Source organism: Patella vulgata, chromosome 7, assembly GCF_932274485.2.
Source record: "Patella vulgata chromosome 7, xgPatVulg1.2, whole genome shotgun sequence".
In the NCBI taxonomy this organism is placed as follows: domain Eukaryota; kingdom Metazoa; phylum Mollusca; class Gastropoda; family Patellidae; genus Patella; species Patella vulgata.
The window spans coordinates 39172919-39190572 of NC_065885.2; the positions used below are offsets into that span (position 1 = coordinate 39172919).

The window sequence follows — 17654 nt, forward strand, 5'->3', positions numbered from 1 at the left end:
CCATCTCAAAATGTGAAAAGTCCATACGGCTTTTGCAATATTTTACTTAAAGACATAAGAGTTACATTTTCTGAATGCTTGAAGGAAAGCCTAAAAATCTATCGGTTTAGAATTTTGATTTAGGTCAACTGATGGACGCCATTTTGAAATGAAAATGAAAATTAGTGAAAAATCCACATTTATGGGCTTGAAAACATACACAATTGGTCGTGGCTTAGAGAATCTGTCTCCTATTACCGAAATTAATACATTTGAGGATAGCCTGGATCATGGTCAAATGTTTGGTATTTGAATATTTCAAAAATTCGAATTTCTCCTTTGATGTTTTCCGTGCCGACAAGGTTGTTTTCGAGTTTAGCTGGTTTTGATTTCGCGCATGCGCTACACAGGAACCAACGGTACCATGAGTACTAAATTCCGGCGAGCAACTTTTCACGTTGGTACCTAGGCACCCTGAAAATTTCAAGGTGATACCTGCATTCGTTCAAGTCGTTTGTTCTTGTCAATTTACGGCTTCCATGAGGGGAAAAAAGTGGAATTTCGCCGTGACACCGGCACCGATTGTCCGAAAACCATGAAATTTGGACACAATACGCCCATTACCACCCCGGACTCTGTGCTTTACCCCCATTTTGATCCCATTAAAAAAAAAGAGTTTTAGCAAAAAAACGATTTTCGGAATTTAATATTGGTTTTAACCCTGTAATACCCAGACATGATATATTATTATAATCCCTATGAAATATTTTAATTATTTACTGCTATAATATGAATTATCACTTATTCCCCGTTAAATATCGGTCACCTGGTGCCGCTGTACAACTTAAAGGACACTGGCCTCAAGTCAATTTACGGAGAGAGAGAGAGAGAGAGAGAGAGAGAGAGAGAGAGAGAGAAATGGGGTTTAACGTCCACTCGACACAAACTAGGTCATTTCGGGACCAACATATGGTTTAATTTTATTTCAATAATTCGCTTGCGCGTAGGGGTCTTTAACACAAAGAAAAACTGATGGGTAACTAGTTTAGTGGTCCAGTCTTCACTATAATTTGTGATAGAATTACTTATTTAAAAAAAACTGAATGATGTAAAAATAAAAATGGTTGGAGTGCCCAAGTTTAGATTTGTCGTTGATTTCATAAAGATGTTAGGATATAGAACGTTAAATACTGTGTGATTCAACATGGCGGCCGAGGTGTTTAATATGGTATATGATGAGATTGCCCATTGTATTAACTGGACGGGTAGGCCTATTCACCTTCAGTTATGTGTCAATGTCAAATAAGCGGCTTCGTATCAACACGGTCGGCTCTGGGCCGGTTTAATTCTACGTATCTCTTGTAGCTGAGAGAAAAAAGATTTTTTAGCCCAGAGAATATCTTCCGTCAGAGTGGTTGTTGATTCATAGATTCTAATAACCCCTTTTGAAGTTTATATGAAAGCTTTGATATCTGCTAAGCAGATCTAGTTAAGCTTTCATATTACATATGAAAGCTTATTGTTTCTGTTAAGATTATTAAGCTTTCATATTACATATGAAAGCTTATTGTTTCTGTTAAGATTATTAAGCTTTCATATTACATATGAAAGCTTATTGTTTCTGTTAAGATTATTAAGCTTTCATATTACATATGAAAGCTTATTGTTTCTGTTAAGATTATTATTGTTATTTTTTTTTTGTGTTTTGTCCACAAATCGGATTTCTCAGAATCTAACCATAGGATCGTTCTGAAACTTTTACCTATCCCCCCAAAAATGGGTGGTGGCTGTTGATTAAATATATTTTCAAAACGTTTTACGAATCCGAAATCACCGAATTTTACGAAGGAATGCATTTGACCTACAATGCTGTAACTCTGTGACTATTTGACCTATTTTACTAATTCTTTTTTCTTTGAGTATCTTGAAACATTTACTTCAAATCTGCAATTTCGGATTTTGGCATTTCGAAAATTCGTCGCTGTCATTTCGAACCGGAAGTTATTACCAATTTGACAACTTCTTTAATAGTTGTGCGATTTTCGTGAAATTTAGAATGTTAGTAGATCTTGCCAATGCGACTTCAATGATGTCCTTGGAAATTTTCTAAATTATCTCCCCTTGGTGAAATTAAGGATCAAAGTTTTCAAAAAAATCGTCGAAATATAGGTCAGAATGACCTAAAAAAAAAATTCGATACTAGACAAGTAATTACTGATTCGTACACAAAATATGGAGTTTGTCGATCGAACCGGAAGTGCCACCATCTTTAAACGTGAAAAATCAAAAAGGCTTTTTTGCTATTTTACTTACAGACTTGGTCGTCATATTTTTGGAATCCTGGAAGGAATACCTAAAGATCTATCGGATCAGAATTTTGATTTCGGTCACGTGATGGTCACCATTTTGAATTGAAAATGAAAAATAGAAGCAATTTGAAGGGCCGGGACTTTGGAACACAAGAACTCTCCTTCTAATTAAGCTAGAATGTTCAAACTTGGTGTAGGCGTTCACTAGGCCAATGTCATGATTGAGTTCAAAGATGAGCATTTTTTGCCTAGGGTAAGCAGAGATAAGCAAGCTGATTTGTTGATTCTTTAGGGCACGATGACATTGGTTATAATGAATGGAGGGCGATGAAACTCTTGTCAATCGAGAGGTTAATAGCTGGCCTGTTGTGTGAAATCATTGTATCATTTTTTATTCGAATTTCTCCTTTGATGTTTTCCGTGCCGACAAGGTTGTTTTCGAGTTTAGCTGGATTTGACTTCGCGCATGCGCTACGCTGGAACCAAAAGTACCATGAGTACTAAATTCCGGCGAGCAACTTTTCACGTTGGTACCTAGGTACCCTGAAAATTTCAAGGTGATACCTGCATTCGTTCAAGTCGTTTGTTCTTGTCACCTGCCTTTCGTCGGTTTTTTTCTAAGTCAATTTACGGCTTCCATGAGGGGAAAAAAGTGGAATTTCGCCGTGACACCGGCACCGATTGTCCGAAAACCATGAAATTTGGACACAATACGTCCATTACCACCCCGGACTCTGTGCCTTACCCCCATTTTGATCCCATTAAAAAAAAAGAGTTTTAGCAAAAAAACGATTTTCGGAATTTAATATTGGTTTTAACCCTGTACCCAGACAAGATATAGATATTATTATAATCCCTATGAAATATTTTAATTATTTACTGCTATAATATGAATTATCACTTATTCCCCGTTAAATAAATATCGGTCACCGGGTGCAGCTGTACAACTTCAAGGACCCTGGCTTCAAGTCAATTTACGGCTTCCATGAGGGGAAAAAAGTGGAATTTCGCCGTGACACCGGCACCGATTGTCCGAAAACCATGAAATTTGGACACAATACGCCCAATACCACCCCGGACTCTGTGCCTTACTCCCATTTTGATCCGATTAAAAAAAAAAAAGTTTTAGCAAAAAAACGATTTTCGGAATTTAATATTGGTTTTAATTAATTTTGAAATTGCAAATGCAAAGAGATTTTATCGCCTCTTCCGTATGTGATAGGTACTGGTACTATACACATTATCCTTAAAAGACAATTTTTTAAAATGACCGTAACGATGTATCGACACTAGAAACCGAAATCGCCTATTTTGACCTTTTTTGACTGCTGAGGCATCATTCCGGTGGTCCAAATCTCTGGAATTTCTAGCGGTTGGCTGCGCCGCGATGATATTTATCACATACTAAATTGAGAAAAATCCTCAGATATCAAGAACAATAAAAATTCGATAAAATACGGCAATTTTTTAAGCAAAAAACCTTTGATTGTTGGGGGCGGGTTTTGAATTTATTTTGAACGTTCTCGGAATCCAACACTCTTCTATTTTTAATATGTGATAGCTAGAATCCCAAGGTACATTCTGTGCATATTTGAAGGCAATCGGAGCACAGGAACGTTGCCTGGGCAGAGCAAATCAAAGGCTTCTTCGTCTTATGACCTTAAACACTGCGTATAAATTTAAAGTCAATCGGATATTAACAGCAAAAGGGGGGCGACGACAATATACGACCACATTTCAATGTGGGCCTATAAAAAGTAAATCATTGCCAATAGAAAAGACCCACCTTTCCCCCAACAACAACCATGTAATGCACTAGCTATAATGGGGATTTTTCTGGAACACAGCGAAATGGGTCTTTTAAAATGTTCACAAGTGTATCACAAGGAGGGTTTGCTTCTTCTCTATGGGACACCCGATACCACTTCTCAACGAGGAATTCAGTCACACAGCCAACACCATTTTGTATGTTTGTGTAATCTTTATTCAGTATAAATCAAGTAATACAAATAAAAAAAATACTTGGATTGATGAAAACATAATTTTTGAGAGTTATTCATACATGTAGCATAATTGTTCTTATTTAAAAAATGTACATGATTACATGTTTGTCATAAACAACATTAAATAAACAATCATGTTTCTTCACGATAACAGTAACAGTATAACAATTGTATGAAATATATTTTCCTTTATTAAGCTTTCATATTACATATGAAAGCTTATTGTTTCTGTTAAGATTATTATTGTTATTTTTTTTTTGTGTTTTGTCCACAAATCGGATTTCTCAGAATCTAACCATAGGATCGTTCTGAAACTTTTACCTATCCCCCCAAAAATTGGTGGTGGCTGTTGATTAAATATATTTTCAAAACGTTTTACGAATCCGAAATCACCGAATTTTACGAAGGAATGCATTTGACCTACAATGCTGTAACTCTGTGACTATTTGACCTATTTTACTAATTCTTTTTTCTTTGAGTATCTTGAAACATTTACTTCAAATCTGCAATTTCGGATTTTTTCATTTCGAAAATTCGTCGCTGTCATTTCGAACCGGAAGTTATTACCAATTTGACAACTTCTTTAATAGTTGTGCGATTTTCGTGAAATTTAGAATGTTAGTAGATCTTGCCAATGCGACTTCAATGATGTCCTTGGAAATTTTCTAAATTATCTCCCCTTGGTGAAATTAAGGATCAAAGTTTTCAAAAAAATCGTCGAAATATAGGTCAGATTGACCTAAAAAAAAAAATTCGATACTAGACAAGTAATTACTGATTCGTACACAAAATATGGAGTTTGTTGATCGAACCGGAAGTGCCACCATCTTTAAACGTGAAAAATCAAAAAGGCTTTTTTGCTATTTTACTTACAGACTCGGGCGTCATATTTTCGGAATCCTGGAAGGAATACCTAAAAATCTATCGGATCAGAATTTTGATTTCGGTCACGTGATGGTCACCATTTTGAATTGAAAATGAAAAATAGAAGCAATTTGAAGGGCCGGGACTTTGGAACACAAGAACTCTCCTTCTAATTAAGCTAGAATGTTCAAACTTGGTGTAGGCGTTCACTAGGTCAATGTCATGATTGAGTTCAAAGATGAGCATTTTTTGCCTAGGGTAAGCAGAGATAAGCAAGCTGATTTGTTGATTCTTTAGGGCACGATGACATTGGTTATAATGAATGGAGGGCGATGAAACTCTTGTCAATCGAGAGGCTAATAGCTGGCCTGTTGTGTGAAATCATTGTATCATTTTTTATTCGAATTTCTCCTTTGATGTTTTCCGTGCCGACAAGGTTGTTTTCGAGTTTAGCTGGATTTGACTTCGCGCATGCGCTACGCTGGAACCAAAGGTACCATGAGTACTAAATTCCGGCGAGCAACTTTTCACGTTGGTACCTAGGTACCCTGAAAATTTCAAGGTGATACCTGCATTCGTTCAAGTCGTTTGTTCTTGTCACCTGCCTTTCGTCGTTTTTTTTTTCTAAGTCAATTTACGGCTTCCATGAGGGGAAAAAAGTGGAATTTCGCCGTGACACCGGCACCGATTGTCCGAAAACCATGAAATTTGGACACAATACGCCCATTACCACCCCGGACTCTGTGCTTTACCCCCATTTTGATCCCATTAAAAAAAAAGAGTTTTAGCAAAAAAACGATTTTCGGAATTTAATATTGGTTTTAACCCTGTAATACCCAGACATGATATATTATTATAATCCCTATGATATATTTTAATTATTTACTGCTATTATATGAATTATCACTTATTCCCCGTTAAATAAATATCGGTCACCTGGTGCCGCTGTACAACTTAAAGGACACTGGCCTCAAGTCAATTTACGGAGAGAGAGAGAGAGAGAGAAATGGGGTTTAACGTCCACTCGACACAAACTAGGTCATTTCGGGACCAACATATGGTTTAATTTTATTTCAATAATTCGCTTGCGCGTAGGGGTCTTTAGCAGTGGGAGGAAACCGGAGGACCCGGAGAAAACCCACAATTTTGGACAGGCGACCCTACTCCTTGCGTCAATTTACGGCTTCCATGAGGGGAAAAAAGTTCTTGTCACCTGCCTTTCGTCGTTTTTTTTTTCTAAGTCAATTTACGGCTTCCATGAGGGGAAAAAAGTGGAATTTCGCCGTGACACCGGCACCGATTGTCCGAAAACCATGAAATTTGGACACAATACGTCCATTACCACCCCGGACTCTGTGCCTTACCCCCATTTTGATCCCATTAAAAAAAAAGAGTTTTAGCAAAAAAACGATTTTCGGAATTTAATATTGGTTTTAACCCTGTACCCAGACAAGATATAGATATTATTATAATCCCTATGAAATATTTTAATTATTTACTGCTATAATATGAATTATCACTTATTCCCCGTTAAATAAATATCGGTCACCGGGTGCAGCTGTACAACTTCAAGGACCCTGGCTTCAAGTCAATTTACGGCTTCCATGAGGGGAAAAAAGTGGAATTTCGCCGTGACACCGGCACCGATTGTCCGAAAACCATGAAATTTGGACACAATACGCCCATTACCACCCCGGACTCTGTGCCTTACTCCCATTTTGATCCGATTAAAAAAAAAAAAGTTTTAGCAAAAAAACCATTTTCGGAATTTAATATTGGTTTTAATTAATTTTGAAATTGCAAATGCAAAGAGATTTTATCGCCTCTTCCGTATGTGATAGGTACTGGTACTATACACATTATCCTTAAAAGACAATTTTTTAAAATGACCGTAAAGATGTATCGACACTAGAAACCGAAATCGCCTATTTTGACCTTTTTTGACTGCTGAGGCATCATTCCGGTGGTCCAAATCTCTGGAATTTCTAGCGGTTGGCTGCGCCGCGATGATATTTATCACATACTAAATTGAGAAAAATCCTCAGATATCAAGAACAATAAAAATTCGATAAAATACGGCAATTTTTTAAGCAAAAAACCTTTGATTGTTGGGGGCGGGTTTTGAATTTATTTTGAACGTTCTCGGAATCCAACACTCTTCTATTTTTAATATGTGATAGCTAGAATCCCAAGGTACATTCTGTGCATATTTGAAGGCAATCGGAGCACAGGAACGTTGCCTGGGCAGAGCAAATCAAAGGCTTCTTCGTCTTATGACCTTAAACACTGCGTATAAATTTAAAGTCAATCGGATATTAACAGTAAAAGGGGGGCGACGACAATATACGACCACATTTCAATGTGGGCCTATAAAAAGTAAATCATTGCCAATAGAAAAGACCCACCTTTCCCCCAACAACAACCATGTAATGCACTAGCTATAATGGGGATTTTTCTGGAACACAGCGAAATGGGTCTTTTAAAATGTACACAAGTGTATCACAAGGAGGGTTTGCTTCTTCTCTATGGGACACCCGATACCACTTCTCAACGAGGAATTCCGTCACACAGCCAACACCATTTTGTATGTTTGTGTAATCTTTATTCAGTATAAATCAAGTAATACAAATAAAAAAATACTTGGATTGATGAAAACATAATTTTTGAGAGTTATTCATACATGTAGCATAATTGTTCTTATTTAAAAAATGTACATGATTACATGTTTGTCATAAACAACATTAAATAAACAATCATGTTTCTTCACGATAACAGTAACAGTATAACAATTGTATGAAATATATTTTCCTTTAATTTTTTTTATTTTTAGAAAGGCCACTTCCTTGGTTTAAAATATATCATAAATTGTAGTTATCTAACATATACTTCCATGTATGTTTATCTAACAGATTACCACGTCGCCTTATCTAACAGAGAGTAAATGGTATACAATATCAAATTATAATCTACCAGCATTACTTGTTTCAGTAATTTAATCGTGTGTTATTCTTGTATTTAAGTGAGAAGAGTGAATAAACTATCATGGGTTGAAACAAATATATTGGAGTAGAAATAAACATTGTATATTGGTTTGCAAATAAATAATTGGTACAGATAATGCAATGTCATACAACATACTTTTTGGATTCGGTACAAATACAACCTTTTTATCATCAATGAAAATAATGTGATTTCAAAGTAACGATGAATAAAAAAACATTGCTTATATAAAGTACATGTAATTGGGTTCATTTAATTCACTTTGTATCTATAATATACATGTAGTATTAAACAATAAATATATTGATTAATGCCAATTCTATACAAATCTCATAGTTGTATTCATGTTTTCTTTACCATAACAAGAAACAGTACAACAGATTTAGTAACAATATATTCCTTTCTACATCCGTCAGAGTGGTTGATGATTCATAGATTCTAATAACCCCTTTTGAAGTTTATATGAAAGCTTTGATATCTGCTATGCAGATCTAGTTTTTTTTTATTTTTAGAAAGGCCACTTCCTTGGTTTAAAATATATCATAAATTGTAGTTATCTAACATATACTTCCATGTATGTTTATCTAACAGATTACCACGTCGCCTTATCTAACAGAGAGTAAATGGTATACAATATCAAATTATAATCTACCAGCATTACTTGTTTCAGTAATTTAATCGTGTGTTATTCTTGTATTTAAGTGAGAAGAGTGAATAAACTATCATGGGTTGAAACAAATATATTGGAGTAGAAATAAACATTGTATATTGGTTTGCAAATAAATAATTGGTACAGATAATGCAATGTCATACAACATACTTTTTGGATTCGGTACAAATACAACCTTTTTATCATCAATGAAAATAATGTGATTTCAAAGTAACGATGAATAAAAAAACATTGCTTATATAAAGTACATGTAATTGGGTTCATTTAATTCACTTTGTATCTATAATATACATGTAGTATTAAACAATAAATATATTGATTAATGCCAATTCTATACAAATCTCATAGTTGTATTCATGTTTTCTTTACCATAACAAGAAACAGTACAACAGATTTAGTAACAATATATTCCTTTCTACATCCGTCAGAGTGGTTGATGATTCATAGATTCTAATAACCCCTTTTGAAGTTTATATGAAAGCTTTGATATCTGCTATGCAGATCTAGTTATTGTTATTTTTTTTTTGTGTTTTGTCCACAAATCGGATTTCTCAGAATCTAACCATAGGATCGTTCTGAAACTTTTACCTATCCCCCCAAAAATGGGTGGTGGCTGTTGATTAAATATATTTTCAAAACGTTTTACGAATCCGAAATCACCGAATTTTACGAAGGAATGCATTTGACCTACAATGCTGTAACTCTGTGACTATTTGACCTATTTTACTAATTCTTTTTTCTTTGAGTATCTTGAAACATTTACTTCAAATCTGCAATTTCGGATTTTGGCATTTCGAAAATTCGTCGCTGTCATTTCGAACCGGAAGTTATTACCAATTTGACAACTTCTTTAATAGTTGTGCGATTTTCGTGAAATTTAGAATGTTAGTAGATCTTGCCAATGCGACTTCAATGATGTCCTTGGAAATTTTCTAAATTATCTCCCCTTGGTGAAATTAAGGATCAAAGTTTTCAAAAAAATCGTCGAAATATAGGTCAGAATGACCTAAAAAAAAAATTCGATACTAGACAAGTAATTACTGATTCGTACACAAAATATGGAGTTTGTCGATCGAACCGGAAGTGCCACCATCTTTAAACGTGAAAAATCAAAAAGGCTTTTTTGCTATTTTACTTACAGACTCGGTCGTCATATTTTTGGAATCCTGGAAGGAATACCTAAAAATCTATCGGATCAGAATTTTGATTTCGGTCACGTGATGGTCACCATTTTGAATTGAAAATGAAAAATAGAAGCAATTTGAAGGGCCGGGACTTTGGAACACAAGAACTCTCCTTCTAATTAAGCTAGAATGTTCAAACTTGGTGTAGGCGTTCACTAGGTCAATGTCATGATTGAGTTCAAAGATGAGCATTTTTTGCCTAGGGTAAGCAGAGATAAGCAAGCTGATTTGTTGATTCTTTAGGGCACGATGACATTGGTTATAATGAATGGAGGGCGATGAAACTCTTGTCAATCGAGAGGCTAATAGCTGGCCTGTTGTGTGAAATCATTGTATCATTTTTTATTCGAATTTCTCCTTTGATGTTTTCCGTGCCGACAAGGTTGTTTTCGAGTTTAGCTGGATTTGACTTCGCGCATGCGCTACGCTGGAACCAAAGGTACCATGAGTACTAAATTCCGGCGAGCAACTTTTCACGTTGGTACCTAGGTACCCTGAAAATTTCAAGGTGATACCTGCATTCGTTCAAGTCGTTTGTTCTTGTCACCTGCCTTTCGTCGTTTTTTTTCTAAGTCAATTTACGGCTTCCATGAGGGGAAAAAAGTGGAATTTCGCCGTGACACCGGCACCGATTGTCCGAAAACCATGAAATTTGGACACAATACGTCCATTACCACCCCGGACTCTGTGCCTTACCCCCATTTTGATCCCATTAAAAAAAAAGAGTTTTAGCAAAAAAACGATTTTCGGAATTTAATATTGGTTTTAACCCTGTACCCAGACAAGATATAGATATTATTATAATCCCTATGAAATATTTTAATTATTTACTGCTATAATATGAATTATCACTTATTCCCCGTTAAATAAATATCGGTCACCGGGTGCAGCTGTACAACTTCAAGGACCCTGGGGAAAAAAGTGGAATTTCGCCGTGACACCGGCACCGATTGTCCGAAAACCATGAAATTTGGACACAATACGCCCATTACCACCCCGGACTCTGTGCCTTACTCCCATTTTGATCCGATTAAAAAAAAAAAAGTTTTAGCAAAAAAACGATTTTCGGAATTTAATATTGGTTTTAATTAATTTTGAAATTGCAAATGCAAAGAGATTTTATCGCCTCTTCCGTATGTGATAGGTACTGGTACTATACACATTATCCTTAAAAGACAATTTTTTAAAATGACCGTAACGATGTATCGACACTAGAAACCGAAATCGCCTATTTTGACCTTTTTTGACTGCTGAGGCATCATTCCGGTGGTGCAAATCTCTGCAATTTCTAGCGGTTGGCTGCGCCGCGATGATATTTATCACATACTAAATTGAGAAAAATCCTCAGATATCAAGAACAATAAAAATTCGATAAAATACGGCAATTTTTTAAGCAAAAAACCTTTGATTGTTGGGGGCGGGTTTTGAATTTATTTTGAACGTTCTCGGAATCCAACACTCTTCTATTTTTAATATGTGATAGCTAGAATCCCAAGGTACATTCTGTGCATATTTGAAGGCAATCGGAGCACAGGGCAGAGCAAATCAAAGGCTTCTTCGTCTTATGACCTTAAACACTGCGTATAAATTTAAAGTCAATCGGATATTAACAGCAAAAGGGGGGCGACGACAATATACGACCACATTTCAATGTGGGCCTATAAAAAGTAAATCATTGCCAATAGAAAAGACCCACCTTTCCCCCAACAACAACCATGTAATGCACTAGCTATAATGGGGATTTTTCTGGAACACAGCGAAATGGGTCTTTTAAAATGTTCACAAGTGTATCACAAGGAGGGTTTGCTTCTTCTCTATGGGACACCCGATACCACTTCTCAACGAGGAATTCAGTCACACAGCCAACACCATTTTGTATGTTTGTGTAATCTTTATTCAGTATAAATCAAGTAATACAAATAAAAAAAATACTTGGATTGATGAAAACATAATTTTTGAGAGTTATTCATACATGTAGCATAATTGTTCTTATTTAAAAAATGTACATGATTACATGTTTGTCATAAACAACATTAAATAAACAATCATGTTTCTTCACGATAACAGTAACAGTATAACAATTGTATGAAATATATTTTCCTTTATTTTTTTTTATTTTTAGAAAGGCCACTTCCTTGGTTTAAAATATATCATAAATTGTAGTTATCTAAAATATACTTCCATGTATGTTTATCTAACAGATTACCACGTCGCCTTATCTAACAGAGAGTAAATGGTATACAATATCAAATTATAATCTACCAGCATTACTTGTTTCAGTAATTTAATCGTGTGTTATTCTTGTATTTAAGTGAGAAGAGTGAATAAACTATCATGGGTTGAAACAAATATATTGGAGTAGAAATAAACATTGTATATTGGTTTGCAAATAAATAATTGGTACAGATAATGCAATGTCATACAACATACTTTTTGGATTCGGTACAAATACAACCTTTTTATCATCAATGAAAATAATGTGATTTCAAAGTAACGATGAATAAAAAAACATTGCTTATATAAAGTACATGTAATTGGGTTCATTTAATTCACTTTGTATCTATAATATACATGTAGTATTAAACAATAAATATATTGATTAATGCCAATTCTATACAAATCTCATAGTTGTATTCATGTTTTCTTTACCATAACAAGAAACAGTACAACAGATTTAGTAACAATATATTCCTTTCTACATCCGTCAGAGTGGTTGATGATTCATAGATTCTAATAACCCCTTTTGAAGTTTATATGAAAGCTTTGATATCTGCTATGCAGATCTAGTTATTGTTATTTTTTTTTTGTGTTTTGTCCACAAATCGGATTTCTCAGAATCTAACCATAGGATCGTTCTGAAACTTTTACCTATCCCCCCAAAAATGGGTGGTGGCTGTTGATTAAATATATTTTCAAAACGTTTTACGAATCCGAAATCACCGAATTTTACGAAGGAATGCATTTGACCTACAATGCTGTAACTTTGTGACTATTTGACCTATTTTACTAATTCTTTTTTCTTTGAGTATCTTGAAACATTTACTTCAAATCTGCAATTTCGGATTTTGGCATTTCGAAAATTCGTCGCTGTCATTTCGAACCGGAAGTTATTACCAATTTGACAACTTCTTTAATAGTTGTGCGATTTTCGTGAAATTTAGAATGTTAGTAGATCTTGCCAATGCGACTTCAATGATGTCCTTGTAAATTTTCTAAATTATCTCCCCTTGGTGAAATTAAGGATCAAAGTTTTCAAAAAAATCGTTGAAATATAGGTCAGAATGACCTAAAAAAAAATTTGATACTAGACAAGTAATTACTGATTCGTACACAAAATATGGAGTTTGTCGATCGAACCGGAAGTGCCACCATCTTTAAACGTGAAAAATCAAAAAGGCTTTTTTGCTATTTTACTTACAGACTCGGGCGTCATATTTTCGCAATCCTGGAAGGAATGCCTAAAAATCTATCGGATCAGAATTTTGATTTCGGTCACGTGATGGTCACAATTTTGAATTGAAAATGAAAAATAGAAGCAATTTGAAGGGCCGGGACTTTGGAACACAAGAACTCTCCTTCTAATTAAGCTAGAATGTTCAAACTTGGTGTAGGCGTTCACTAGGTCAATGTCATGATTGAGTTCAAAGATGAGCATTTTTTGCCTAGGGTAAGCAGAGATAAGCAAGCTGATTTGTTGATTCTTTAGGGCACGATGACATTGGTTATAATGAATGGAGGGCGATGAAACTCTTGTCAATCGAGAGGCTAATAGCTGGCCTGTTGTGTGAAATCATTGTATCATTTTTTGAAAATGTCCGGGGTAGCCGAAAAAAGGAGATCGAAATCCAAAAAGTCGTATTTTTACGATTTGGGGCATTTTTAGAGGTCGTGTAAAGTAAAATAAAGCATGCATATACATATATTATTGATATTAAATATATCATATAAAAAACTAAACAATGAATCAGCTGTCATTGACAGATTTTATATTATAAGCATGGTCAGTGGAAGGTCAGCGTATTGTCTAATTTGAACTCACTGAGTCCGTAACATTATTGTGGGTATGGTATAAGCTGAATTTGATGAGATGCACATATCTCGTATGACTATTTGGTACTTACAGTGTTAGACTTTGTCGTAACGTTAATCAAATTTACGCTGTATTATTCATTACCAAGGATTTAGAAAGGAACGAGAACAATTATTTACAAAATCTCGCTGGGATAAATTCCGTGAATGTGCCCATGAATGGCTAAAACTTGATGGGCGAGCGAAATGGATAGCTGAACAGGCAACTTCGGGTGATATAATCAAACAAGGAATTTATCGACGCGCCAAAAGATACTGGATTTCACCCAACATGCTACAGGCCTTTTACAGACAAATTCCGAATTGGGTCTGCCCGTAATCGTATAGATAAAGAAAAATTAAAATCCCCGGCTACAATCCAACCAGGGAATAGCGGGAGTGTAGACGATCTGGGACCTAGCTCTCCAAACAAATTACGCTCCTGAAGCAAAAAGAAAGAGTAAATCGGTGCTGCCTGTTGTGTGTATTATATGTAAAAAACGTGACAGATTTGTCACTGTTGGAGAAAATAGGAAGAAGGATGTATTAACACAGACTCAGACCCAAACAGGCTCAGGTAGGCCTAATGTTAATATTATGTTACTTACTAAATTTATAATTATTACTAATAAATATTAAATATATTCATCCTACAGTTTTTAATTATTGTGTTGTTGTTTTTGTTGTAAATGGAATCAGAAGTGCTACTGCAATCACTGTAAAATTGTTATGAAGCTAGCCAGTAAAGCCCTTTACCCCATTTGTTGATTTGGCACAGTCATTGGTTAAAGTGTTGCACATTTGCTTGCACAAGGGATGAAACATAGAGAAGTTAACTTGTTTTTTATTTTCTTGGCCCACTTGTAGGTGCCTTGCTAAGACGATCTGTCTCTAGACCATTTCCGCTCACACAAAGGATCTGAACTAAACCGCATGCCAGAGTTGACCAGCCAGGTACATGTACATGTAGGCCTCAAAGTGACATTCCATCCCCCACCCTTGAGCACAAACAACATTCAACGCTATATGGTGTATAATTTATGCAAATTTGTTTGTAGGCCAACTGTTGAAAGCTGCTGAATTGAAAGAGGATGAAGATATTTTAAGGCATATCAGAGGGCAAGATTGTGTGGCCATTGAGGTCAGATATCACCATAAATGTTATAGGCAATATACATGTACTGAATTTCTTAGACAGTTATCAGAAAGGTAAATATTTGTGATGTTTTTTTTATTTGTATTCTCCGCCTTCTTGCCACTGGTATTATTCAAATAAAACTGAACCATGGGTGAGTCCTGAAATTACTATGTTTTTGTCCAGTGGACGTTAAACCGCAATTCTCCTCTCTATCTCTCCTTGTACTGCTAATGCCTTCCTGTCTTCATTAGCTGGTTTCTGCATGAAAATAAGATGTTAACCCCTGTGTAAGTGTCTTTTTCCTCTGTTGTACGAAATTAATGAGAGTAAACCAAGCTCCAGAATTTTGTTTTAATTGTGTACATGTATATGTTTATTTATATTTTTCAGCAAAGATGACTAGCCCTCCGTCGAATATTAAACCACATACAATATATTCTGTGAAGATGTCATAAGAGAAAGAATCATAAATGGCCAGCAAAGTTGTCTTGTACAGAGAGAGAGAAATGGGGTTTAACGTCCACTCAACACAAACTAGGTCATTTTGGGACTAACATACGGTTTCAATTTTATTTCAATAATTCGCTTGCGCGTATGGGTCTTTAGCAGTGAGAGGAAACCGGAGTGCCCGGAGGAAACCCACGAGGTTGAGAAGACGCCTCTATCTCCATGCCACATACGCTCACACCTGGGATCAAAGCCACAGCCACAAGCCAGAGGTGACCGACCAGCTAGAGGTCGAAGCGCGGCACTCTAGGCCATCCCAACCCCCCTTTCTTGTACAGACCTGTGCATGTGTAGTCAATGTGAAAATGAAAAAAAAACTGTTAAAGAGACCGAATTTGAAGTTAATACATTTAGTGACAGTGATGATGATAATGAAGATTAACTTTGATGACATTTGATGTTCAGAGTAACTGTTTAATTTTGATTTTCAATGATTGTTTCACTTTAATAAATAATTTCACAACTGTTCATCCTGTTTTCTAACCTTTCCCTTCATTCCAGCCCAGATACACAATTATTTTTTTTAACTTATATCTACATGTATGTTTGTAATTTGACCATTAATCATATCCGAAATAGTAGTTCACAGCTACATGTACAGTTGTAAAAATACTGTAGTGGCTAATTGAAAGGGAACATGTATGTGGGTTTAGAATGTTTATCTTAGTGGAAAAAAATCATGTGGTTCAATGCTTATAAAGTGCTACTGATCTCCATTATTTCAAAAGCATATCACTCAACTACTGTCAAACATATCCCCTGGCTAGAATATGCTACAAATCGACTCTAGCATGTTCCATACAAGCGATAATTTCTGAGCAAACATCCAACAACCAACCCTAACAGGCCCTTGAGATCCAACAAACAAAATAATTATTGGGCTTGTTTTCCCACACCTGGTCTTATGATTCAACAAGACCTGATAGTCTATCAATTACAGGCATTTGACAGAAAGGGAGATAATTCTTTTTTACCGTTAATGGATTTCCACAATTCTTTATTCACCCATGACATTTGTGTTTTGAGCATTTTTATTTACATCAAAATCTGTCCAATAAACTGTTCATTGCCAAGGATGAAGGCATGAGGTGTTTTACCAACTATTTAATTTTATGTCAACTTCAGAATTGTTAGTACACAAATAGCATTTATTTGACAATTTTGACGAATTTAATCTGGCCCTAAATCAATAAATTGCAAACATTTTGCTTGGAACTCCCAGATTTTGTCTTCCTGGCATCATAAGCTTTCCAAAAATGTATAGTTTTTCTTTTATTGAAGACCGTGTAGCAGAGTTGTGTTTCTAAGCTAGCTAGAAATTTTGGCTGCAGGCCTACACCTCCCAAGCTAAATTCCCCTCATGTCATCCTGTATAGCAAAGGCATATGCCTGTCTTAATTAACCCAGTACTAAACACAATTTACTTGTTTATTTTTTCCAGCATTTTTCAGGATAGCTGATGGGATGCGGGTCAAGTTATGCCACTTGTCTATTTAATTATTTACCAGTGAAAAATCGAATTAACTTCACCAAATTTTTACTCATTATAATGATTTTTTTTTTTCTGTTCATATTATTTCTATGACATGTGACAGTGACTGTGAATATGAAAGCTTTAATATCTGCTTAGCAGATCTAGTTATTGTTATTTTTTTTTTGTGTTTTGTCCACAAATCGGATTTCTCAGAATCTAACCATAGGATCGTTCTGAAACTTTTACCTATCCCCCCAAAAATGGGTGGTGGCTGTTGATTAAATATATTTTCAAAACGTTTTACGAATCCGAAATCACCGAATTTTACGAAGGAATGCATTTGACCTACAATGCTGTAACTTTGTGACTATTTGACCTATTTTACTAATTCTTTTTTCTTTGAGTATCTTGAAACATTTACTTCAAATCTGCAATTTCGGATTTTGGCATTTCGAAAA

The 17654-nt window shown here is 35.3% G+C and overlaps 1 long non-coding RNA gene across 1 annotated transcript; it reads left to right on the top strand.

Annotated features, from left to right (window-relative positions):
* Nucleotides 1-14173: 14173 nt before the first annotated feature.
* Nucleotides 14174-16081, top strand: LOC126828425 (uncharacterized). The gene is made up of 3 exons (XR_007683045.2): nt 14174-14654; nt 15136-15286; nt 15606-16081. It is a non-coding gene; the product is annotated as an uncharacterized LOC126828425 (long non-coding RNA).
* Nucleotides 16082-17654: the final 1573 nt, after the last annotated feature.